The sequence below is a fragment of the Sycon ciliatum genome, chromosome 6, assembly GCF_964019385.1.
Source record: "Sycon ciliatum chromosome 6, ocSycCili1.1, whole genome shotgun sequence".
Taxonomy (NCBI): Eukaryota; Metazoa; Porifera; class Calcarea; order Leucosolenida; family Sycettidae; genus Sycon; species Sycon ciliatum.
Genome location: NC_088648.1, coordinates 15573868 through 15598649, shown reverse-complemented (window position 1 = coordinate 15598649; position 24782 = coordinate 15573868). Strand labels below are relative to the sequence as shown.

The 24782-nt window shown below is 45.7% G+C and overlaps 1 long non-coding RNA gene across 1 annotated transcript in view; it reads right to left on the bottom strand.

The window, feature by feature from the left end:
* LOC135818860 (uncharacterized) overlaps nt 1–10766 on the bottom strand; it is a 34196-nt gene extending 23430 nt beyond the window's left edge. Inside the window, exons 1-2 of the long non-coding RNA XR_010553791.1 lie at nt 10633–10766; nt 7788–7876 (exon numbers count right to left, since the gene is read on the bottom strand). This is a non-coding gene — a long non-coding RNA (uncharacterized LOC135818860). The remainder of the gene's footprint in view (nt 1–7787; nt 7877–10632) is intronic.
* Between the last annotated feature and the right edge of the window lie 14016 nt (nt 10767–24782).

Genomic DNA, 24782 nt, shown 5'->3' with positions numbered 1-24782 from the left:
ACGATAGTTCGAAGGATAAGTGGGATCACCCATACGGGATTTCAATATCGGCGTGACATTAGCCAACTTGAATTGCGTCGGGAACACAGCAGTACACAAAGAGGTATTAAATATTAGGGTGAGGGAGAAGGCGATAACTGGTGCAACGGCCTTCAGGATGCTCGGGAGGAGCCCATCTGGCCCAGGCGCTTTCGTACCGTCGAGTTTCTGAAGGTGCCGAAGTACCTCAACCCCAGAATAGGGCGAAACCCGTGCAAGTCACACGGTCTTGAGGTACCACTTGGAACAACATAAGCCGCGTTCGGATCTGACACAATACTATGGAAATACCTGTTCAAGGTATCTGCCTGGACGAGAGGTGCAGTTCTTGGGTTTATGCGCTGAGTGACTGAGTTGATGGTGCTCCGAAGACGCCTAGGATCTCGCCGGTATTCGTCACAGATGGAGCGGAAGTGGGAATTTCAGAGTTGGCGATAAAGGTTATTGCATTTGCTGAACTAAGTACTAACTGCTACCGAGAGTAGTTGCTACTAACATCGGGAAGATTTATTTATATTTATATACTCAATCTGCGGACAGCATGCTGTTTCGTTCTTTTTGAACTCATCAGCGCAGCACAGAGAAAATGAGGCCGAACCTGATAGCAATGGAAATAAAAATTTCCAATATATATATTTTTTTAAAGGCCCAACCCTGCCCTGCCAGTTACGGACTTACGGGGGTCGCCATGGCAATTAATAATGGTAAACAGTGAAAATCAATCACAAACAGGAAACTGTCTCAGGGCAATTATTAACCCTTTCGCTGCTGGCCTAGTTCCCCCCTGCCGGCTAAGCTTTCAGCGCACTTACCTTCATTTCAGACCGTGCATGTACGTCGCGGAGCAAAATCTTTCGCCATGTTTGCATCTATTGATGTATTTCCACGATCTATGGCTTGTTGGAAAGGCTTGAGCCAAGCGAAGACTATCTGGCAGTTCTCAGCTCCATAGGCATGCCAGCGTCACTTCTATGTTCTCCAGAAGAAGCCCATACATGTCTCAGAATCGCTAAACAACTTCATAATACATTTTCGTACGCCATCTCTCTCAAACTAAACCAAACTTCAGGATTCAAACTGCGCTGCAAAGCTGAGATCCAAGCGGTTTGTTTGATTCTCCACACGCATGCGCTGTAGGAAAGGGAAATCCCCTAAAAAAAGCGGGTCGCGAGCAAAAAGTTTGAACTGATGGCCAGAAAGCGTATTTTTGATTTTTTGCAATTCTTTTCGTCATCGCTCACTCAAATCCAGTCCTAACGCAACGAACTTTATATCGCTGGAAAGCTGAGCTGAATACCTTTTGAATAAGCGGCGCGGAGACAATAATTTTATAAGGCAATAAGCAGAATCAGCGAAGCGGACATTGGACGTAGTCATGAACAAAAATAAAAGATGGATAAAAAGTTTCTGAACACGTTTTCTAGAGACATTCATCACGGAAAATACGTCTCAATACTGAAATCTAGCAATGAACAACGATATATACGTGGAAGAATACGAAATGCAGTATGTGAAAGAAAATAGGAGAAAAAGAAGGTGAAGTGTGAAACTAATAACAGAGGTGGGGAGTTGAGAAATAATAACAATATGAGACTCAAAGAGGGTGAATACACCCACCCACATACCCATGCGCGTACTCTTTTACACTTCACCCTCTCTGAGTCACACATTGTTATTATTTGTGAAGAAGTAGTTTCATGATCTCCAGTAAAAGGTAGCACCGAGTGTTCATCACCGAAAGGGGCACATTCTGTACTACTTTGTAGTTGATTTGGTACTCGAACCGTATGCGCAACGGAACAAGAGCTGCCTCACCGCCGATGTCTTGCGGCGCCGATTTTGCTTATGTGAACCAACCCTGAGGCTGTGTTTACATGAAGCGTTTCAACCCGGGTAGAGTTCGACCCGGGTCAGATTTCAACCCGCCATGTACACTAAATGAATGGCGCGTTTACGTGACGCACTGCGCTGGACCCGGGTTGATTTCAACCCTTGGAGATTTCAACCCGGGTCAAGAAAATCGTACAAACGTACTTCTGTGCTTATCAGTATTTGTGTTGATTTTTTGAAATTTCTCATGTAAACACAGCCGTAGTAACGTCTGTCGCTAGCCAGGGTCCACACAGCTTTAATTCCCGTAGCTATGCAGAAGACGTTACTTCAGTAACGTCTGGCGCTAGCCAGGGTCCACACAGCTTTAAGCCTAGTTCACATTCGACGGGGCGCGACGGGACGCGACTTAAGGATCGACGGGAAGCGACGGGACGGTCTGACGGCGTCCAATGTGAACACCAGGAACGGGAACGCAACCGTACTACCGTACAGATCGGGAAGTAACGGGAAGAGTTGGATCGATCCAACTTTTCATACCGTAGACGGGCGTAAACGGGGACGCAAGCGTACAACACGACTGCAATTCGAGTGTGAACAGGAGACGGCGTCGTGTGCCGACTGCTCCTGATTCCTACTTTTTAGCATTTCGAAACTGCGCTTCCCATGATAACTCACAGAATGGCTAGCACGACTTGAGTTGAATTTTAGCAACATAAGATCTCATGTCACTTATTGTATTTAGGGATAGTTCAGAAGCGTGACAGACGAACTATTCTATCATTTCCTGGGGCTATTATTTTAAATGCCACAACTTTCAGGGCTAATTTTTTAGTCTTCACGAAAAACTGGTATTGTGAACTTGATTCCGCTTTTTTTCAGGGAGAAATAATTGAAAAGAAGTCCCGAAAAACGAGAAATTAGGTCTAAAAGTCACCCCGTCACGGACCGTGCCTTATGACTCGCGCCGTTCGACGGTGAACGTCGCAACGACTGCTGCATGTCGTGTCGTACGAATCGTACAGGATTTACAGCTCACCCCAGCCCTCCCGACAAGCCCTTACGTCCCGTGACATCGGCGTTGGGTCGAATGTGAACTAGGCTTTAATTCCCGTAGCTATGCAGAAGACGTTACTTGTACTTCAGTAACGTCTGGCGCTAGCCAGGGTCCACATAGCTTTAATTTGGTGTTTGTTTGTTTGTGGGTTTGTGTCACGCCTGGCGCTATCCCGTATCTGTCCCGTACCGTACCGTACCATCAAACACAACTGGCCACATACAGCTGGCCGCAATATTCAAATAGGGCTTTCAAACGCAAGATCATAACGTGAAGCAGCTTGGAAGAATGAATATGAATGCGAAGTATATGGGGGAATGCATGTAGGGCGATAGTGCGGGTTCGAATCCCAGGGTATACCAAAAAATAGGAGAATTGAAAAATTTATAACATCCCTATGCTTTTTTTGCCTATGTCATCAATGCCGTAGACGGTGTCGTATTACCCTGGACCGTACCTGTCCCGTACCTGTCCCGTGCCTGTCCCGTACCGTACCGTGCCATCAAAGACCGCTGGCCACAATGCATATTCAAATAGGGCTTTCAAATGCAAGATCATAACGTGAAGCAACTTGGAAGAATTAGTATGTATGCGAAGTGTATCGGGGGATGCATGCAGGGCGCGCGATAGTGCGGGTTCGAATCCCAGGTTATGTCTTAAAAAAAGAAGATTTTTTTAAAGAATTTATAACATCCCTATGCTTTTTTTGTCTAGGTCATCAAAGCAAAAAAGCATAGCGTAGGGCCCTGAGCGTCCAAGCTCTCTCTTTTGGTATTTGTGTGTTTGTTTGTGTGTTTGTGTCACGCCTGGCGCTATCCCGTATCTGTCCCGTACTGTACCGTACCATCAAACACAGTTGGCCGCATACAGCTGGCCGCAATATTCAAATAGGGCTTTCAAACGCAAGATCATAACGTGAAATGACTTGGAAGAATGAGTATGAATGCGAAGTATATGGGGGAATGCATGTAGGGAGACAGTGCGGGTTCGAATCTCAGGTTTATATGCCTTAAAAAAATAGGAGAATTGAAAAATTTATAACATCTTTAATGCTTTTTTACACTTCCCTGTATAAACGCACAGAATCTCGCCCCGTGAGCCAAATCATCAGAGATGCTAGATGGAGGCTGTTTGGTCATGTGCTGCGTTTGGAAGGGGCAGCCCCAGCCAGACGTGCCATGGGAGCTTACTTCTTAGGGGGTAACGGCCCCAGCTTTAGGGGACGCCCAAGAACAACGCTCCCGCGAACGCTCAATAATGATCCCAAGAACAACGCTCCCGCGAACGCTGAAAAATGATACCGCCCTAGAGACTGGCGATGACTTGAACATGCTGCAGCAGCTTGCCCAAGACCGTCGACAGTGGCGGGAACTGGTGAAGGCTGTATGTAGCTGCTAATGAAACAATGGACATAAGTTATACCTTTATATATAGATAATGGAGATGACTGCAACAGGCTGCAGCAGCTCGCCCAGGATCGCCCTCAGTGGCAGGACCTGGTGAAGGTTGTATGTAGCCGCTAATGCAACATTGGACATAACTTTGCGTTTCCATCTTGTCTTTTTTTGTGATTGTGATGCTTGATGTGCACTGTGCTTCCTCGCATTCACTTGCTCCTTCTTGCAGCTTGTCTCTTTTTTCTGTTTTTTGTTTTTTGTTTTGTTTTGACGCTCTGTGTGCATTGCGCTTCCTCGCGCTCACTTGCTCCTTCTTGCGGCTTAAGCGAAGGCTATATGTGAGCTTTATAAGCTCACTGATGCTAACGCGAATAGAGCATAATAATAATAATAATAATTATGCTTTTTTTGCCTAGGTCATCAAGGCGGTAGACGGTGCCTTATTATCCGCGACCGTACCTCTCCCGTACCGTATCTGTCCCGTACCTGTCCCGTACCGTACCATCAAAGACGACTGGCCACAAATGTAGGTTTGCAACGGGCAAACCAAAGTTATCATGCCACAGAAGCACTCGCGGCCAGCGCCTCGCAGGCAGTCCGCAACGCCGGCTGTCATCGTACATCGTCCCCAAGCGGAGGAAAATGGCACATGCGCAAGCGTGGGACTTGCAGCCTTGCTGGCAACGAACAGCAGCGAGACCTTTCTATGCAAACAAATTTGTTTGAGCACATTGGCGTGCAATATCAGCAGTGTTCTGCGAATTTTCTCCCGCCCACCACAACCCACTTCTAAGTTCTAGCGCCTCCAGAAAGGGGGAAAGCAAGCAAAGCCCCTCAGCTGAATGCATTTTGGAACAATTCTCTGCATGAGCGTTCAAGCACTGGCGGCACGCGCTGCCCAGCAGCAGGACCACAGGGTCCCAGCAGGACCAGCTGGTCCCAGCATAGACACATTGTGTCCAGCAGCCGGGCCAATTGGCCCCAGCATACAGCAGGACCGTCCGGTCCCAGCAGTCACTTGACTACCTGCACACAGCCGTGCCCCACAAGGGCACAGCAGTGTTAGTTAGGATCATTGGCCTTAATCTCTTGCACTGCCTGCCATCTACCAGCATTGTAACAGTATTTTCTACAATCCCGCTTTCCTGGGCCGCCTGGTATAAATGCATTGTTGCAAACAATTCGCAGATTACATATTCTGTTACAAAACACTTGATATGATCCAGCCGCAGCAGCTCGGCAACCCCAACTTCCACTTGCTTGATGTGCATGTGGGTGATAATGCATATTCAAATACGGCTTTCAAATGCAAGATCATAACGTGAAGCAACTTGAAAGATTTAGTATGTATGCGAAGTGTATCGGGGGATGCAGGGCGATAGTGGGGGTTCGAATCCCAGGTTATGTCTTAAAAAAAGGAGAAATTTATAAGAATTTTAATAACATCTCTATGCTCTTTTTGTCTAGGTCATCAAGGCAAAAAAGCATAGCGTAGGGCCCTGAGCTTCCAAGCTCTCTCGTTTGGTTTTTGTTTGTTTGTTTGTTTGTGTCACGCCTGGAGGTATCCCGTGTCTGTCCCGTCCCGTACCGTACCGTAGCATCAAACACAGCTGGCCACATGTGCACAAACAGCTGGCCACAATATTTGCTGGCTCACGTGTCTGTCCCGTTCCGTACCGTACCATTTAAACGCAGCTGGCCACAAACAGCTGGCCACAATATTCGTCGTATTATGTATACAACTCACTGATGTATACGGAGATTTTCTGGAAAGAAAAAGGGAGACGAGGAGGAAATGCAATTAGAATGGACGTGAGGTACCGAATAGGTGATAGGATGCGTCAGCAAAAACATACTTTGGAAGAGAGATCCCGTCGTCTCCAAAACATGCGTGAACGGGCTAGTCAGCGGCGGTCACAGGAAACGTCGGAAGAGAGATCCCGTCGACTCCAGAACCCCCGTGATCGGCAAAGTCAGCGCCGGTCCCAGGAAACGTCAGGACAGACACCCCGTCGACTCCAGAATGCCCGTGATCGGCGGAGTCAGCGCCGGTCCGGTAGCTATGCAGAATACGTTACTTCAGTAACTCATTGAAACTTTTTTGCAATACAATGATGTAGCTGAGCAAAGGGAAAAAAACATTTCCATCAGCTCTAACAACATGCACGATGAGCTTGGCAACAAAGCATAGCGTAGGGCCCTGAGCTTCCAAGCTCTCTCGTTTTACTAGGGTGCTCCCACCAGGCGTTGCCTTTTTACTGGGAACCCTAGGAATGACTTGTCACAAATGCAGAAAGGGGCTTAGCTTGACGACATCCAGGTGGAAGCATGTTCCATCTGCCTTCTGCCAGAAATGAAAAAGCATTCAGACCGTAACGAGACGTAGCTCTGGGTAGGTTCAGAGCGGTTGGATCCTGACCGCGGGTAGCAGCATTTGTGCGGCATGATGCAGAGCGGGGGGTAAATAACGTGCTTAGCAGATTACTGGTGCAACGAGACAGACACCTAAAAACAAACACAAACTGCTTCAAGTTTACACGGCGAGAGAAAGTATACAGGTTATAATTGGCGAGAATGAAATCGATAGAAGTATTCTGATCATGGCCAATCACTCGCCTTAGGCACCTATTCCTGGTTGACTCAAGTTTGCCTCGGAGGTTAGCAGACAAGCAGTGAACATAAAATGTGCTGGAATAGTCCAAGGTACTCTCGACAATTGTCAGGTAAAACATGCGGCGGCCGGTCATGGAGACGTCACGGCGCTCGTGGCGGAATGTTGCAAACTTGCACTGTGCCTTTGCCATAGATGCCCAGGCCTTTATCTTGTATGCTCTCCTGTCGTCTCTCTCTCTCTCCCTCAATGTAGTCATAGTAGTTCGTGTTTGTCTTCGTCTCTTCGTCTACCCCAGTAAATATCGTTCTACCTACCTGTCTCGTTGTCCGTTGTGTCTGTAAGGCCATACTTAACATTCCTTAACACAAAATTCGCGAGAAATCCGTGCAAGTGAATAAACCACAAAACGGTTTGATACTTGAAAGAAGGCGAACTCCTGTAGACGGGTAGTGAACGCGAGAAGCTAATCCTCAATCACCTGTGTTTTCACGAGCGTTCCCATGAACCCTTTCCCGTTGACGTTTCACGGAGTTCTAATGGCTCCTCTTTTTACCTTCGCTCTTATTCACCAATTAGGTAAAATTTCAATGCTATGTTCTTAACCTTTCCCAGCTCTCACCCTTCCGTGTTCATCTACCGTCGGCAATAATATTTCCGATTTTGGAGACCCGCTCACCAGTTAAGATGGAAAGTGCCCATAATCTTTCACAAATCTGGCACGTTTCAATTTGGAATCATGTAATTCATTTGGTCCATGTACAGTCGAACCCTTTCCTGCAGTAACGTCAGAATTTTTAGGTTCGTGCATAAAGCATAGACAAGTGTCGTAACCTAGGCTAATCGCACTTACTGACATACTTGACTCCTTCTGCAAAAGATCCAACACAGATGATCAGCACTGAAGACAATTTTAGTATGCGAAGCAAGTTGGCCATTTCTCTGTGTAGCGCAGTCGGGATAGAGATTATGCACAAATGATCAGAATATGGAACAAAAGAGATAATGGAACATATAATAATTGTTATTCTGTTCGTTACTGCTAAAATCGGGAATTATCCTTCAAAGAATGAATGTTGATATGGATCATCGGTGTCCAGTTACAACTTTTATAGTCTCCAATCCCATCACAGGTAGTGCTTGGACGGGGATTATTAAACGACTTCGAAGTGACACGAGGCTAATGCTAGTCTAGGAAATTCAAAACATTTACATCTTATGGACTCAGATGGATAGCCAAGGTTTTATTTATACAAAAGAGAAAGACCAAGGAACTACAAGTTACGCCATACTGTCCACTAACACCACCAGTTACTAAACAATCAGCTCATCCGATAACATTGCACGACACTGACCGACGGTACTGACGAGCTGATTGTTTAGTAACTGGTGGTGTTAGTGAACTGTATAGCGTAACTTGTAGGTCCTTGGTCCTTTTCTTTTGTATAAATTTACATCTTACCTAAATTATACATCCTTAGATTGAGTATACTCAATTTGCGGACAGCATTCTGTTTCGTTCTTTGTGAACTCCTCAGCACAGAGGAAATGAGGCCGAACCCCCTTCTGTGCTGCACTGATGAGTTCACAAAGAACGAAACAGCATGCTGTCTGCAGATTGAGTACTTAGAAGTAGAAGTAGAAGTAGGGAACGCTTTATGCTCTTGAAAATGTTAAAGGTTTGCACTAGTATACTTTCAAGCCTTATCATCAGGTGTAATACAGGCAAGGTCAAAAGAACATGAACAATGGATTAAATACAGCAGAGAGGAGGTGATAGAAACAGCGCAAGGAAGAAGAGCCAACACAACAGCGTCCAATGCGTGACCTTTACGCATAGAAAGTAATGGGGAAAAGGTGCAAGTGTAATTAAACCAAAAAACACGCCAAGTGCGGTGCAGCAAAAACAGCCGACAAATGGACAAAACTAACGAGTTGTTGATGACCTACCTGACAGTCTAAGCGTGAATCAGATCTGCTTCAGTCGACATAAGTTGGGTTTCTTGGTGTGAATATCAACAGCATTTAAAGCAGTCAACAACTTCGCATTGCATACACGTGTGCAAAACAAACAATCAACTGAGTACACTCTGCAACATTCAGGATGCTCTAACAAATGACAAGCAATGGACGAATCGTACCCCTCAAAACTAACATTAGAAAAATCCAAATGTACAGCGGACAAGTCCGACACCAAACGCGTAGTCTACTCAGGCTTAGCTGTTGACTCGGCCGTGCGCTGGATGCCGCCGTGCTCTGGATGCCGCCTGCGCCACCATTGCTAATCTCGTCATCCTTCTCGTTTCAGTTGACGTTTTTGCTAGTAAGTTAGTGGGTCGTTCAGGTTGCTTCTTTGGCGGTCTTCAAAGCATGAGATCAGTGGACACTTCCCATGATGATTTACTGGCGTTATTCACATGAATAGTTGGTTGCGAGATGTTCTTTGGGATCAATCCCGCAGTGATGGACCATCTCGTTCCAGGATGACTTTTAGGCGGGCGTTCCCTCCGTAGTCGCGCGGTACGTGCGTGTTCAGGTATGACGTGCAGTGGTGTGTGTTGTCGGATGCGCGCGTCTAGCTGATTAAAGGTCCTACCTACATTATTGGCTCTCACATTACCGAGGCTCGAAAGGATAAGTCACTAGTTGACCTGTAGGTAAGACGTCCTTCCTCACCGTGACCGTACGCACCGTGGAGTAGATGAAACAAATATACACATCATGATAATTTGACGTAACAGCTGATATTACACGACGATGAACCATATGTGACACTGACTCGTCGAGGTACATTATGGATAAACTGGATTAGTGGAAGCTTCATCATTCTTCTTCTTTGGGATAAACACGGTTACGTACTTCACAATAACAGAATTGGGGTATCCATTGATACAAAACAGTGCACGTAACTTCTCCAAATCCTGCTCCAACGTTGACGACGAACCAAGGCGGGTAATGTCAGCCAAGTAAGTTAGTTATGTGCGTAATTGATCTTGTACAAAATCGCACAAACGAGTCCCATACAATGTATGAGCCAGTGAACGTAGGATAAAGACAAACAGACGTGACAAACTTGCGCTGTTTCTATCACCTCTCTCCTTTATTTATTTCATTGTTCATGTTCATTTGATTTTGCCTGTATTTCACCTGATCATAAGGAATGAAAGTAAATTATTGAAAACTTTCAAAAGGTTCAAGAGCCTGAATTATGAAGTGTGTCCTGCATCTAAGTATGATTGCATTCTTGTATCCAAGGAAATGATACTGCCAACTCGGCCTCAATTCTAGTCTCATTCGAACCGTAATTTTTGGGTTGCTGAGTTGATATTTTCCACGAAATCGACGTATCTCCAGACAATGAAGTGAATAGAGGAGTCTGGTTGTCGGCCCCATTAGAGAGCAGGGTGCCACACAGGTATATTCTTTTTACCCAGAAAATTCGAACCACAACCGTGATAGCTATACCTTTGGAATGCATGGCTTATAAATTTAGAAAATGAAATTAAACTCAAATTTAATTCACCCCGCCCTCAAGCTTGCCTCCAACGCCTTTGTAGAACGATTATGAAGTGCTTTTGTTTTACTAATTATACACCGCAAACAAATCAAAGAGAAGACGACACAGTGAAGGGCCCGTGAATGAAGGAGTGGGGATAAGGTATGAAGTTCTCAGCCGACATACTCTGAAATGAACTCACCATTCAGATGCCTGCTAGATCAACTTGGTTCCCAACCCTACACAGGCATAGATCAGCTCGCGCGTGTCACCAGTTCGAGCACAATACTTGGGCAGAATACAGTTGCTTGCTGGCAGGCACCGGCACCACGACAGTCCTCCTCAGGTCATTAACAGTCCTTCTAGTATGGGAATATTAGACTAAACGTTAGAAGAAGAGACCAGTGTGGCCTGCGTATACAACAGGAGGATTTCCAAAATTTCTTTAATTTTGCAGTGAGAAATAGGGCATCGATCACGTACCCATCTGTGTTGTAGCCAGGCGCGCGACAAGTGGTGAACACCGTCATTCCGTACCTGGAAGTGCACGATCTGCTACCCACTCTGTCACTTGAAGACTTGCCAGATTCACGCAGCTGGTTCTCGTGCCATGCTTCACGGGAACGGAAGTAACAGACTCCCATAAATTTATCTTATTAGCAAGCTTTGGGCTTTCCTGTTTTGGAATTGGCTATGACGGATTTGACTTATAGTACGATTCTCACCAGCTTGGTGTAATGCAACAAATTATTACGCCTCAGGCTCTGCTGTGATGATGAATACATGTACTTCACAGGTTGCAGGGAAGCATTGGATTCAGGTCCCTGGTAGTAGCTCCGGTAGTGACAGTGGATAAATTATTCCGTTTCAAGAATTAATTTGTTTTACATGTATGCATGCAAACTCGGAGGGAGTTGCGGTTGCCCGTGAGAGTACTCAATACACCAATGTGCAGAGCCTAGTGCACACACTTGAGAGGAATCAAAGCCTTTCTGCTGCTGTCTGACGATCGGTTAAAGCCGTGAAACTCAGAGTTTCAGCAGAAACGCTTTTGATTCCTCTCAAGTGTGTGTACGCATGCATGTAGATAATGTACGCATCATCAGCACTGACGTAGATATTAATCAAAAATATGAGTATCCTCAAAGTATTACAGCAATGCAATAGGCAATGTTTGCTGGGATATGCACGTTAATGCTGTCGCCACATTGCCCATTATTATAACAAAAGAAGGAAACATAAGAGCATTAAATTGTTTTGTCTCGTTCGATCGATCGAAATACAGAGAGAGAGAGGGAGAGAGAGAGAAAGAGAAAGAGGGAGAGGGACAGAGAGAAAGAGAGAGAGAGATAGATAGATAGATGGAGAGAGGGAGAGAGATAGATAGATTGATGGAGAGAGATAGATGGATAGATAGATAGATAGATAGATAGATAGAGAGATAGAGAGATAGAGAGAAATAGATAGATGAAGAGAGAGAGATAGATACATAGATACATAGAGATAGATAGATAAAGAGATAGAGAGAGAAAGAGAGAGGGAGGGCTCAAACTCTGTAACAGGTGAGCTAAACACACACATGAGTGCCGCTCGTGACCTTTACCATTTGCTATATTCATTTGGGTATTGCCGGTGAAGATGATGACATCAGATATTTCCAGTAGATATCGTCTCGTTAATAGCGCTTGTTAATGAAATGTTTTACTCAGCAATACAACTGCAAGTAGGTGGAGCCACACATGTACACGGGTAGATAGGTGAACCCCGCCAAAAATCTTACACATTCGTGTGATGATTTCCAAGTTTCTTCATGTGAGAATTTCAATGTTTCTCATTATCCTGAGCCCCTACACGCCGTATGTCCAGCAACGTCCACTCAACCAGCAGTTCTGATGGCGCAGACGGTTATGTGCATCGTTGGCTCTTACACGGAGCCTCTTATACGGAATGGGGAGTGCCTGTCACTTCCTACGGAAAGTCTTCTCCCTCGCCGACGCGTTCCTTTGTTAGTGAAAGTTCATGTAAAGGTGAAAGGGGATTTGTCTTTAGGTTTTGCCTGCCAGGCCACATTCAGACTACTTGAGAAAATGCGTTACAGACCATTTTTCAGGCCATTGTCTACGTATAAAATTGACTGGAAGGGTTGCCGCAACTCCGGTACCCCTGTGCAAGGCAACTTTTTCTGTCAAGGAGAAGTCAACAGTAGGAAACTGAATTTTTCTTCCAGAGTAGTTTCCAAAAAGCCGGAAGGTTCTCGTCACCGACGACCTTGAGTGTCGGCTCATTGAGCTCCGGGGCGAATACCGGGAGACGAAAAGTGGTACCATGATTAAGCGTGTGCTCTGGTTTGATTTGGTGATTCAGCATACTAGAAAAACAGACTCGCCTACATATCCAACACCTTCTTTATACCCTCCTTAGTGGTTTCCAGGACTAGATAACGAGCCATTACTAATGATATCACCAATCGATCCTACATTAACAGTTAAGAGTAGAGCCCACACGCTCTCTTCCATTAACACCGCAATGGTTCAACTCTTTTCACAATAATTAATCCAAGGTTTCGGCAAATTGCCTTCATCAGGTTCAATAGCAGTGTTAATGGAAGAGAGCGTGTGGGCTCTACTCTTAACTGTTTATGAAACCCCAGGAAGCCTCCCCTCTTTTACCGAGCCTACATTGTTGCAAATACTTGCAACAGGATTCGATTTCTGTAGAGGAACAATTTTTGTTCACGCTCAACGCTCCACTTCTTGTATACTGAGATCTACACTTGTTTATGCACGTTCAGCATTAACCGTAAACCACTCGAGTTGTTTTGACAATGTAGATTTATCAAGAACCAGATGTCCAACTTCCATCGCAGTGTGTGAATATGAACAGCCCTATTTCACTCACTGGCCTCTTTTTCCTTCCCTTCCACTGCTAAGACGTGAAAATGACAAAGAAAGGTAGGCCTGTTATGCAGACGTATAGAGAAACATTGGCAACTGGGCAGCAGTGCTCGTGCCATTTCCTGAAAAGCGTCTGCAAGAGCAGCTACAGCTGGTGAACTTCCCCTATCCAAGCACACCGGTAGTTTACGAATGTTAATAGAGAATGCGTGCCATACCGCGCTTTTGGACACATCAGCACAGCGGCAAAGTGTAAATGGCCTGTGGTACGTGCGTTGTGTACGCTGGAAACGTTGTGCAGTGGATGGTAGAATGGAGAGCCGGGCTTTGAAGGTGATAATTGATTAGAATTATTACCAAATCAGCGCAGCGCAGCACAGACGAATTGAGGTGGAACCTGATAGCAATGGAAAATTAATGTCCACAACAATGTCATGCAAGAGGAGCACCGTTAGACATTGGCATCCGGTTTTGTACAATTCGTTTTCCCAATGTTCCCCCTTTCTTTATCTTTGATTATTCTGACCCACCCAAATTGGGTGGTGTGTTGCTTTGCTGCTTCGAATTGTAGTTAGTTATTAACTGATCTCGTCATCGTCCTGTAAGGGCCGATTTCAACTACGGTACCGTGAGTGCCGTGCCGTGAGTACCCATGGCGATTTAATTTTGCTCTCATGAGGGGCAGTTTTGAGGCGAGTTCATTCCGTGGGTCATGCCGTACCGCGCCGTGGACATTCCGGTGCCGAAGGTCTCTGGGAGGTGGAAATGGCATGCCGTGGTATTCCGTGAGGTCGAATACAGTGCGGTGTAGTAGGTATTTTACTACTTCCTGATAGGAATGTTTTTCTTTCTTTTGTATTTGTGGTACGAAGTGTTTGCTTGGCTTTTGGCTTTTCGATTGGTGGGTTTTTGAGCTTTCTCCAATCATCTTCCCCGCTATTTTCCCTCCAGACCAAAGTCAGAAATTGGTAAAAATAGTGATCTGGTCTGCCGACGGAATGCACGGATCGACAGTGCGCTGGTGTAAATCACTGTCAGCTTCAAGCTTGCACCGCGGGTACACGTGACCCACCCAAATCGTCAGCACGGCACTCACGGTTTTGTCGTGGAAATCGGCCCTAACGGTCGGCATTCTTCTTTGCCGTGGGACTTAGCTTGTACACATTTCAGCTGGGCTCACATTCCCCTCTTCGGTACTACATAACCATCAATCTTCTAAGTTGGAAGGCCGTTGGTTTGCGAAATGCAGGTGTGTTACAGCAAGGTCTCAGGTCCCTGAATGTTTCAGTATCTTGTCAATTTCGTGCCCTATCATCGCATTTCCTGACTGTTCATAATCGTGTAACACACGTGGATAGTTCCTGCATACGTCGGTCTCACACACAACCTGTGGAAGGGGGGGGGGGTAGCGGCAGGATAACTCGTTCTTTTAAGTTTTTTTTCGTTTTTGCAATTCTTATTATTCTTTTTAAACGAAGGTAAGTATTAAATAGATCGCAAGTATCCACGCAAACACACACATTCAGTCAAATAAGACACCTGTCATAAAATATCGAACCGTTGTCGGTCCCCTCTCGTCAAGGATTGTACAGGAAATGACTCAAGTTGGAAAGAATAAAACTTATACTAAAGTATAGCGTACCGGTAATGAGATAACAACACTCGTGACAAGGTGGAACATTTTCAATTTAGAACCACACAACACTCGAAGAAAAAATATTCAACTCGGGTGGTGACCCAATTAAATTATGGAGCAAAAGGAGAAGGACAACATGTTATAATTTATGACTAACTGTCTGCCAAAGTAATTAGATCTTATACAGTAAGCGAGTGCGACAAAATGGCACAAAATTGACAAGGATAAATGAGACATACGGCGACCTGACACCTAGCTCCAACACTTCTCCAAGGCGCAAACCAACAATCTTCAGGTTTAGAAAGATCCAAGAGACCAAGGAAAGCACGGCGAAGACAAGCACGAGCCACCCATCACGGCAACAAAGAATGCCGAAAGTTGCTGAATGATGACGAAACCAGTAAGACAATAATTATTGGACCTACCGGCCTTACTACAACCCTTTTTCAAATTGATTGGCTAAATCAAACTTTCTCTTTGCATTCGAGGATAACTACACTGTCCACCACCTTGCTGACCTAAGCAAAAACATTGGATTGTTATACACTCGGGTATTGAGCCAAAAGTAGAAAGGCAAAGGACATATGGAAACGAGTTAAGATTAACTCTCCACCACTGTAACTAGATACTATATACAGTCAGAAAGTGCAACAACTAGGCACAACCTTTGACTCAATACCCGAGTTTCAAATTGCACACCTGATTAGCCGTAACGAACCATACGGCGAAACGTACGTCGTGTGAAACAACTTGTTTTGTAGTCAACTAGTCCATCTTAATGTCATGCATGAGGAGTACCGTAGGAGTTTAGATTTTGGCTTGTACAATTCGTTCTCGCAAAGCTTCCCCCTTCTTAACTTATCTTCGATATTTTTGACCCACCCAAGTTGGGTTGTGTGCTGCTTTGCTGCTTCGAATTGTAGTTAGACCGCTTTGTCAAATCGCCTACTGGTCTCGTCATCGTCCATTGACAATCGACATTCTTTGTTCCGTTGGGACTGTAGCTTGTGCTCGTTTTTGTTGCGCTTGCCTTCCCCTCTTTGGTCTTTCCATAACCTTGAACCTTCCAAGTTGGAAGGCTGTCGGTTAGCGCTACGGATATGTGTTGAAGCTAGGTGTCAGGACGTCGAATGTCTCAGTACTCTGTCAGTTTGTGCCTAGTTGTTGCACTTTCTGACTGTACATAGTATCTAGTTACAGTGGTGGAGAGTTACTCTTAACTCGTTTCCGATTGTTATAAAGTTTTCTTTTCTCCTATTCTTATTTCAAGTCATAACCTGGGGTTCGAACCCGCGCTATCGCCCTGCATGCATTCTCCCGATACACTTCGTATACATGCTCATTCTTCCAAATTGCTTCACATTATGATCCTGCATTTGAAAGCCCTCTTTGAATATTATGGCCAGCTGTCGTTGATGGCACAGTCCGGTACGGGATAGCGCCAAGCATGCCTATGGCACAAACAAACAAAGCTGTGTGGACCTTCGCTAGCGCCAGACGTTACTGAAGCAACGTGTTTTTTTTGCTTAGCTACGGGAATTAAATCTGTGTGGACCCTGGCTAGCGCAAAACGTTATAGGAGATTCACACCCACGGGGAAACCTGAGGTCACAGAAGAAGGTAAAATTTCAGACCTTCGGTCAACGGAGTGGGGCCGTTCACACCCGTGGTCGTATTCCCTTGGCCGCACGTTTGGCCATGAACTTGTGGCGGGGCAACTAATAAAATAATCTGTACCGCATTTTTGTAGTACATTCTGTACTATATTTTGCATTGTCAAATCGCCTACTGGTCTCGTCATCGTCCATCGTCCATTGACAATCGACATTCTTTGTTCCGTTGGGACTGTAGCTTGTGCTCGTTTTTGTTGCGCTTGCCTTCCCCTCTTTGGTCTTTCCATAACCTTGAACCTTCCAAGTTGGAAGGCTGTCGGTTAGCGCTACGGATATGTGTTGAAGCTAGGTGTCAGGACATCGAATGTCTCAGTACTCTGTCAGTTTGTGCCTAGTTGTTGCACTTTCTGACTGTACATAGTATCTAGTTACAGTGGTGGAGAGTTACTCTTAACTCGTTTCCGATCGTTATAAAGTTTTCTTTTCTCCTATTCTTATTTCAAGTCATAACCTGGGGTTCGAACCCGCGCTATCGCCCTGCATGCATTCTCCCGATACACTTCGTATACATGCTCATTCTTCCAAATTGCTTCACATTATGATCCTGCATTTGAAAGCCCTCTTTGAATATTGTGGCCAGCTGTCGTTGATGGCACGGTCCGGTACGGGAGAGCGCCAAGCATGCCTATGGCACAAACAAACAAAGCTGTGTGGACCTTCGCTAGCGCCAGACGTTACTGAAGCAACGTGTTTTTTTGCTTAGCTACGGGAATTAAATCTGTGTGGACCCTGGCTAGCGCAAAACGTTATAGGAGATTCACACCCACGGGGAAACCTGAGGTCACAGAAGAAGGTAAAATTTCAGACCTTCGGTCAACGGAGTGGGGCCGTTCACACCCGTGGTCGTATTCCCTTGGCCGCACGCTTGGCGATGAACTTGTGGCGGGGCAACTAAAAAAATAATCTGTACTGCATTTTTGTAGTACATTCTGTACTATGTTTTGCATTCGCCATGCACGATTTTCCGAAGGGCATTGTCTGAAAATGCAAGTTGAGATGAACTCGTACAACTAGGGTTTAGAGTTCTCGTCAAAGACAAGATCATGCGCGTCTTATACCCATGGGATTTTTCAAACGCCCTGAGGCCCACGGCCACGGATTTGCCAATGTTTTCCCTAGAGGTTCTTCCTTTCCCCCAGTACCAAAGTTTCCATAACAACTTTCCCATAACCGTGGTTTTACCCTTGTGTGTGAATCCACTATAAGTGAAGTAACGTCTTTTGCATAGCTACGGGAATAATAACTATTATCATACACAATCCAGTGTAGAAGTGTAGCAGCAGTGGTGTGCTTCCACAGCGTCGCTTATGCAGATTAGCTTGGGTGAGATGAGCGGAAAGAGAAAGCAGAAAGGCAACCACCATCCTGTAATTGGGTATACTTGCCCGTTTGAATCGCAAATTAAAATATGTAAAACAACAACAACATCATATATGAATTATGTCACTATGGCGTGAACGGAACCAACCTACGTAATGTAGTATCCCTGCCTTGTATATGCATACTTGCACTATAATGGAGAAGACGAAAGGCCATTGCCATTGGGTCACAAAACCGGTACACATGAGTTGTGTCGACAATGTAAAGAAACATTTTAAAAAAAGTAGTCAGTTACTGGTTCTACTGAAACACGAGAGAAAAAGAGAGGAAAATGCGAAGTTTAAAATGAGGTTTGTTGTACATGGAAATCACTATGCATTTCTTCTCACACTGGCCATTTTGGAAAGAGTAGAATGGACAAGGAATAATTGAAATGAAGAAATAGATGGCAAAAAGCGAGACTGCACAAGGCATGTAGATCTCCGCAGGGCCTCTATATTGATAGCAACAATATGCGTATAACTTAGCAAGTTGAGTCGCTAGCTGTCATGCTAGCGTTGCCCTGTGTTTTGTGAAAACATTTCCTAACCTTGTCATCAGCAGCATTATGTTGCGGGATATCATGGCATTTTAAAAATATCAATTTAAATCATGTATAATTTACAGACAATTGTTCATATTCAGAACAGCACTCAGTTAGCCAGTTTTTGTATTGAATCCTGAGACTTCAAATCAAACATGAATAATGCGTGTGTGTTTCATGACCCTGTTTTTCAGTTTCCGCCATACGTAATAAGAGTGTTTTAATGATTATGGCAAGCGATGCGACGGTTGGGGAAATTAATCCTATCTGTTAGAGCTGGTTGCGTTCAAAAAAATCTGTTACAACTCAGAGTCACACAAATGTTCGTAGATAGTGTCTTGGGGCGGTTGATCTCCAGTCACTGCTTCGTATACCGCGTTTTCGCTTGGCACCTCCGATGTTCCATATGCCTCATTTTCTCTCAATACTTGTGCTGTTCCGTACGCCTCGTTTGCGCTTAGCTCAGTTGTGTCGGGCGGGTTACTTGGATTAATGGCAATCACATCTTTATTTATGTTTTGACTTGGCCTGCCAATCTTCGTCCAGATAACTGAGACCAGAATTGATAAAATAACACCTGCTAGAAATCCGACGGTGCCACTTATAGCTGCGGTGGAAGTAGAATTATAGGATGGTTTAGATACAATTGTACCTGTGCATATAAAGCAGAAAGATGAAAACAAATCTCAGGGAAATTCAGAATGTCAACCGTACTGTTTGTTCTTCTTATTATTGTTATACGCACGTCCGCGTTTACGTCAACAGTAAGTCCGCGTATTCGCATGTGCCAGAAGACAGGCAGAGTGGGCAGGGAGGAAAACAAAAATAAACAAGAGTAAAAAATAAATGTAAGACAGCAGGCGACAGGCACATAACTCATGTTCGATGATAGGTGCTCAATGCACGGGATCTATTCGAAAGATCAAAAAAATAAAACAAGAAAAACAGACAACGACGATAGGTTTGTAGCTCATGGTCGATGGTAAGTGCTAAATGCACGGGGTCTGCACAATGCCTCTGTCCCATCCGTTAGTTACTGCGTACATCCTGGCACAGCTCGCGCCACGCAGGCCTGTCAGCGGCGATGGCCCGCAGGTGCTCCAGGTCTGCCAAGTTCCTCAGACTCCTCAGTCCTGCTGATTCTAGGTCCGCGGATAGTGTGGACACGATGGTTGTCCGTGGCCGCCCTCGCCATACCTTGTCCCCACAGGTGAAGTAACTCCGCATAGCGAGGGCAGCAGGCGTGTCTTGAGGGAGTCTAAGAATATGCCCAAACAGGCCCCATCTGGATCGCCGCATGAGGGCACTGATGGGCTCTGCGTGGCATCTGCCGTACAGGGCTTTGTTTGGAATCACCTGCGGCCAGCGGATACCCAGGAGACTCCGAAGTTGTCTTCGATGGAATGTGTCCAGACGCTCCCATGCTGAAGCCGTCAGTCCCCAGGTGCCTCCATTGTACGTTAGCACAGGGATGATAAACGCGTTGTAAAGCCTTAGCCGCACGTCGGGGTCACCAATGTGGGATAATGAGGTAACAAACCGGGAGTTTTAGACGGTTTCGCGACCTCAGACCACTAAATTCGAGAGGAGAAAAAGCATTGTTATTCTGGAAGGAGTTCTTGAGAAACTGAAAGGGAAAAACTAGGACCAAGAGAGAAAACCCTAAAAGAGGAGAGAAGAAAATGGCAACCGTAAAAGGGATGATGCGCTACGGTACAACGTTACCGTAAATGCGTAGTAGTACCAGCGGTTGACACTTTGGGCAACTCGTTAGTACGGCGTGCAATGCAAATAAGGCAACGATAAAATATAATGAGAAAAGCAGTGGAAAACAATAAATTTGATTGCCGGGGTCCTGTGACTGAGTGGAGACGCCACAGACTTTCGCTGATGATCGATCGACGACACCATACCGTGAATAGCGCTCTGAAGGCTGCCGTTGCTAATTGTTTCCTTCGTGCAAAATCTTCCTCGTCGCCGAGGAGTGATCCGAGTTTTTTTGTTTTCCGCCATACTTCAGCCAGGCGGTCTCCTTCCCGGCGCAATGTTGTTTTTTCTGTTTTATCTTCGTTGACCTTTAGGTACCAGTCTCCAAGGATAGTGATGATATACGGTTCGATGCTCTCCAGCCAGGGTCTGGATTGGCTGATGAAATCAGTGTCATCGGCATAAATCACTTCTGGTGGTAGAGCCATGTCGCTCAATGGCCTGGGCGGAATCGATGCTCTGATCTCCCTCAAGGCTGGTTCCAGGTAGATCACAAATACTACAGGAGAGAGAGAGTCACCTTGGGGGGTTCCGATGGTGGACTTGAAATCAGGTGAAACTTCCTTTCCAAGACGGACAGATATGGTTGTGTTTGACAGCAATATCCGTACCAGTCGGATGTCATCCTCCGTGACGATTGCTCTCATGGTACTCAGCAGCTTCTCCCTTGAAACGGTGTCGAAAGCCTTCGACATATCTATTCCGTGAATCTCTATTACGCTCTGGTACTTCTGGGCAATTGCAGCCATCCACCGGTGTGCCCAGACGGCATCCGCCGTCGACCTTCCGGGTCTGAATCCACTGTGTGTAGGGCTAAGGTACTCATTCACTGCCGGTTGGATACGTCTGAGGGTCAATAACGATACAGCCTTCCTGACGGAATCCAGCAGAGTGATTGGGCGCAAATTACTGGTCGGTCCCCTCTTCTTGTTGGGCTTCTGCAGTGGGATTAGGGTGCCTGCTCCTAGATCTATAGGGCTATGGAGTTCGAACATGCGGTTGAGGCAGAGAGCGATCCTGGCTGCTAGTTCGGCGCCACCATACTTCACCAACTCCGCATTCACCCCATCCGGGCCTGGTGCCCGATGGACGTTCCTAGTTCTGCTGCTGTTATTGGACGCTGCAGAGGCCTCGGCTTTCCCTCAAACGGGTCGATAGGCTTCTCACTGTTGCGATTGAATTTCGTGCTGAAGTGCGTTCTAATGATATTCAGGGATTCTTCGGCATTTCCAACTATTCTTCCCTGGGAGTCCTCGACCACCACTTTCTGTGCTTGCTTTCTTGTCATAACTGTCACAGCTTTAAACATTCTGGCACCATCTTTCAATCTCTCCACTTCCTCTGCCATCGAGTTCAATCTCCTCTCGTTGCTCTCTTTGCATCGCCGCCTGATGTCATGTTGAATGATGTTGCGTTGAATTTTCAAGTCCGCCCGTTTACTAATGTTAGTTGTGCTTGCCCAGCTCAGTCTAAGCTCCTTCTGCTTCTTCGACAGCCTTACTATCTCGGGATCCGTCGATTGTCTTCTTTGCGGCTTTTTCTCATGCCCCACAACGCTGCTCGCAACCGTACTGATAGTGTTGATAATTTTTTCATAAGTTTTTTGACAGGATGTTTCCTTATCTAGTGACCGCAAAGACTCCGTGACTGCCTCCTGGTACTGACATTGAACCTCCTTGCTCTCTGCAAGTTTCTTGACGTTGATCTTGTCCGCCGAGACGGAGGGTGCTGAGGTTGGTCCTGTCACTGTTCATTGTCTGCCTTGGAGCACTCCATATAGTCTGGAGAGGTCCAACTCAGCAACAACTAGTCGGTGATCAGTGGTAAGCTCAATTCCAGCATAACTTCTGCTATTCCTCAAGAGCCTTTTTTGAGACGAGCGACACAGTACATAATCTATCTGGTTGTAGACCGGTACAACCTTCTGTGTTTGGCTATCCTTCCGCCACCCGGTCCAGGTAGTAATGTGGTGTGCTGGATGCTGAAATGATGTGTTGGCCAAGAATAGGTTGTTACATTCACAAAAATCCAGGAGCAGCTGGCCAGCTATATTCCGCTTTCCCCTGCCGTGACTGCCGATCGTAGTTTTTCTTGCTTTGCGGGTGCCAGCCTTTGCATTGAGGTCACCCGTGATGTACAGCAAAGTGCTCGACTTGACTGTATCATATGCTTGCGAGAGTGCGTCGTAGAATTTATCCAATTCATCGACCGATTGCAAGCATCGCGAGCTCGCCGGTGCATACACGTTAATTATTGATAGTTCACCTTTTCCTCCGACCTTCGCGCTGTCCGTGTCCTTGGCGTTACCTCCACCGCTATCGTTCTCAAATAATTTGAGTGTCTGGACCGCGACTCGGTCGGAAACCTGCCAATATCGCTGGATATTGCTGGAAAGTCCTGATGACACCACGAATCCCAGGCCGTAGTGGCGACATTCTGGCGGAAAGCAAATCAGACGATATCCATCCCTCACGATATCCAGGCCACGAGACAATTTCGTTTCTTGAATGCAACAAATATTTATTTTATAAGATTTCAAACCGCGTATGAGCGACTCTTGTCTTGCCGTGGACGAAATGCCCCTCACTTTCAACGTCGCTAGAGTAAATGGCGCTGAAGAGCGCCTGAATCCTGCCAGCATTGTCTGTCTTCCGATAAATACGAGTCTCTCTGAGGAGAGAGAGAGAAAGCGTAACCTTTGTTCTTAACCACTCTTTTTGAATAATCCCTAAGGCCATCTTCTCCTGCCACAGAGTATATTACCCCCAGTAACCCTCTTTTTAGTTTGGCGTTTTACAACGTTCCCAGTATAGGGTCTGTTTGGACCCCAGTCTTATTTCGCTTAGTAATCATGAACTCAGTCCATATTTTGGAGGGTATTTTCCTGTGTTTCTCTTTACGTATATCACTGCAAGCAGACATAGTGGGATTGTCTAAGACCATGAGTGAGAAACAGAGAGTACCAGGTTCAAGCACTGCTTGGAAGCCGAAGGAATTTTTCCAGCCGTGCTGCGACCCACAGTTAATTGGGAACTCGTGGGCTGGCACGAGGGTAACATGGAAGCAGCTAATGGGATTTCGGTCTTTGACCGCTCGGTGGTGGGTCTGATATACTCACCTCCCACCGTTTAGGCGCTGCATCTGCGCCTTGATCCTAGAGGGTGGTGGCGTTCCCACGGCGGATGCGGAAAACTCGGCTTCCAGCCGAGTCTCACGCGAACCGTGAAATTAATTTATTAATAATTATTTATGTTACTGCTGAAAACAAAACTACTTTCTTTGTGGGAAATCGCAGTTTGACGGGAAGGAAACACATGACTAGCTACTGAGTGTTCCCGGTTTATCGCGAACCAGTGGTGAATTGCGGAAGCAATGAATAATGCTTGCACATTTAGATGGTCTCTTACTTGACACACACTTGACAACGGACACATATTTCTCGATTCTCAACATGACCAGTGCTCTGCGAAAACCGACCTTAGGTGCTATTTTTGGCGAAATTGAGTTTGTGCTGGATTGTTGACCCATGACCCTTTCTTCAACTTCTGGTGAAGTTTTAGGTGGATTGCATACATATTCAGTTAGATAATATTGACAATTTCTTTGCACTTTCCCTGCAATTTTTGGAGGAAAAATAGCAAGAATCCAGGATTTTATGCTACATTTTGGAACCAATGCTGTGAGAATTCAAGTAGGATGATTGCAACCAAATTTTGCAGAATAAATCTGTATGTCATAATCCTCAAAAGGAAAGGTTTATGATGGCATTGGATCTTCCTATTGAGGAGATATACACATTCTATCTCTGTTCTGTGGATGGTGTTGCTTACGAATCTGGTGGAAGAGGTATTTGGCTCTGTTTGAGGATATGCCAGCCGGTGTGATGCGTAGAGACAGGTGCAAAGTAGCGAAGAAGCTAGGATCAATGCCGGGTTAAAGGATATTGATAGTTGTATCTGGTACTGGTAGTTAGAACATCTAGTTATGTCTTCATCAGCCGCACACATTGTTTCGTAATCAGTGATATCATGGCAGTCTCTTTTCCAAATCTTGCCAAATGTACTGTATGCAGCTTTGCCACCAGGCTTTGTGAACGCCTGGTGAACAAGCTTCTTTGTAGTGATACTGGGCAAATACATGTAGGTTGGTACTGGCTTGTTGTTCCCATGAAGAGCCGCAGGTTAAGGGAGGCCATGAACTAAAGCATAATACTAGCATAGCATAATGCTCTATAAAATGCTTCAGCTCCACAATATCTTCCACAGGCAGCGCATTCCAGAGTTCTGTGTTGGGCTGATTTCACTTGCACTGACAGCAGCCTGTACTGCTGTAGATTCCAGCACCCAGGGCTTGATCCTGGAGGCACACACAAATACTTCCTGACATGCATGTGCATGAATTCCACACCAGCCACTGACTGTACTTCAGTACTTCAGAGTATAAAGTAGTATTGTTGAGCCCCATCTATCACATCTCCCA